Genomic DNA, 2,467 nt, shown 5'->3' with positions numbered 1-2,467 from the left:
GGGAATGGGCCGGGGCCTGGCGAGCTGTGGGCACCGCTGGGAGGTGCGCCGTGCTGTTTCGCCCGATGGAGAATCCAGGCTTCGCAGCGATGCTGTTCTCCACCCAGGGCCACATCTCACCCTCGAGGCCTGGGAATCTTTCTAGATTGCAGATCTTCCGCCTCCGGGATTCAGGAAAGGAGCCTCTCCTGCTCGGCCCCCACGGCCCTGCGGGTGGGTGCCAGTGTCCAGCGAAGAGAATGGAAGGCGGACAAAGCCGTGGCTGCGTCTTCTGTCTTCCCCCTTGACTGCGATGTCTCAGAAATCAGAGCAAACTTCGGCGGGACTCAGCAACTCCCACAGCAACTCCCTGAGCAGCGAACCTGAAACACAGGCAGCTACGGGGAGTCGTGTGTCGTGCTGTTTCTCTGGGTTCGTCCACGCTCTCTGGGGACTCTGAAGAGGACAGGGGTGACCCCCTTCTTCTGAGGCAAACGCGGTCCTACAGTGGGAACTCGGAGCTGAGCGCGCCTGCACGGACCTCGCTCCACACAGCATAAACCGCAGCTCAGAAGCAGCCAGCATCTTCCCTTCCTGGGCCTGGCTGTCGCTGCTCTGGCTAAAATGACCTAACTGGGTTCTTGCTAAAAACAAACAAAACGCCCAGGATGTAGCTCGTGATGTGCCTGGCAAGTGCAAGGCCCTGAGTTCGATCCTCCGTTAAAATAAAAAGGAAACAAAATCACTTGTATTTATTTTAAGGGGCACACATAGCGGCGAGGAGAGTGAGCAGTCCGGCCTTGCTAAGACTCTGCCAGGGAAAGGGCAGCCCTGGGGGCCACGTCCCTGGGACCCCGCCTGTGGGAGCTGTGGCCCTCGGTGTGTGGGGGTGACTTGCTCTTAGCCAGCAGATGGGCTGTGGAAGGTCAATCCGTGATTAGGTTACATCACATAAAAACCTTTCTTTCTTCTTCTTTTTTTTTTTTGGTGCTGTATGGGGCATTGAGTCCAGCCTGGGGCCTTAGCAGGGAGCTACACTCCCTGCACCTGACCTCTTCACCACACCTTTGTCTTTTAAATTTTGAGGCCAAGTGGCCTAGGCTGGGCTGAAACTTGTGATCTTCCTGTCTCAGCCTCCTAGAACATGTGAAGACAGGCGTGTGACCCTGTCTCGTAGCAGACTTCAGACTCTCTTGGCTTGCCGTGTGGGGCTTAGCAGGCCCCTGGGGCCACACCCTGAGGGACTCCACACACCGGACCCTGCCGCACCGGGGCTCCTGGCCCAGGCACAGCAGCTATTTCCAGCCATGGAGTTCGGTTATTCACCAGTTGACCGCTAAAACTCGCACTCACCACAGGGAACCCCGGAGGAGAGTTCATAACCCAAGGGGGCTAGAAGCCCTGCCACGGACCCTAGCAGCAGAGCAGGGACCCACAGAGCAGGCCACAGCCTGGGGAAGGGCTCCCTCGTCGGGCACAGGACGAGCCTTTCTCTGGAGCCCCTGGCCCGTGTCCCGGGGAGTGGGGGACACAGAATGTCCCGAGAGGGGTCCTGGGCTGATGACTCGCGTGGTGGGGGTCAGGAGCCTGTCTTGGCTACATTTCCGTCACATGTGAATGAGAAGGCCACATCGTTGCCCCCCCCAAGGAAAATAAATCCTCCACATGGTTCCAGAGTGCACAGAGCGTGGAGCATCATGGTGCGACCCGACAGGGCCCCTGCTGCCTGCTCTTCACCCACCTGCGGGGTCTTCCTCAGGAATCAGAGCAGAGCATTTCCTGTCCCCGTGTGCCCTGCAGTGTCACACGCATCATGTGAGCCAATGCATTAGGGAGAGAGAGACAGAGACAGACAGACAGACAGAGAGGGCTTTCAATCCCTGAAAAGTCCCAGGACAGTTACGGCCCCTTGGTATCCATGGAAACGATCCACAAACACCCTGTGGGTCTGTGTTTTGCCCTTGACAGGGGCTTCCCCGTGCCCCAGCTCACCCCACTGCTGCGCCCCGTTACATGGCGCCCTGAGTCTGGCGCTGGAACCTTCTCCATCCGGGTCATCTGAGTTCCCCTGAGGATCACAGGATCCGTGTCTCCATGGCAACCCTTTACCCTGAATGGATGACTATTTTTGTGGCTATTACAGTTATCTTTTAAACTTGAGTGTGTACAAGTACTATTTGTCAGTGGACTCAACAAACCTGGGGGTGGGGGCGAGAGGGGAAAACCCTGCTTTGGTCTCTGGAAGCCCTCAGCCTCCTCTGCAGGCCCGGCCCGGAAGAGACTCCTGGAGGCCGGCCCAGCTGACCCTTTCTGTGGCTGCTCATCACCTCCCCAGGTCATCACCTGGCATCCTGGGGGACGTCCCCCCGGCAGCCTCCCCTTCACCACACCTGAGAAGACAGGCAGCCTTTTACCTTCCGCAGCTTTCATAATTTACACAAGTCTTCTCCACCTCCTCCACCTCCACCTCCTCCTCCTCCTCCTCCTC

At 58.1% G+C, this 2,467-nt stretch overlaps 1 long non-coding RNA gene across 1 annotated transcript; it reads right to left on the bottom strand.

Annotated features, from left to right (window-relative positions):
- Positions 1-293: 293 nt before the first annotated feature.
- LOC104857143 lies at positions 294-2,024 on the bottom strand. Its single transcript, XR_004518071.1, has 3 exons — positions 1,972-2,024; positions 1,721-1,773; positions 294-362 (listed from the first exon to the last, which is right to left on the bottom strand). It is a non-coding gene; the product is annotated as an uncharacterized LOC104857143 (long non-coding RNA).
- Positions 2,025-2,467: the final 443 nt, after the last annotated feature.

Source organism: Fukomys damarensis, unplaced genomic scaffold (genome assembly GCF_012274545.1).
Source record: "Fukomys damarensis isolate Sample0158 unplaced genomic scaffold, DMR_v1.0_HiC HiC_scaffold_19, whole genome shotgun sequence".
Taxonomy (NCBI): domain Eukaryota; kingdom Metazoa; phylum Chordata; class Mammalia; order Rodentia; family Bathyergidae; genus Fukomys; species Fukomys damarensis.
The sequence above is the reverse complement of the archived record's forward strand: the minus strand, read 5'-3'. Positions and strand labels throughout refer to the sequence as shown.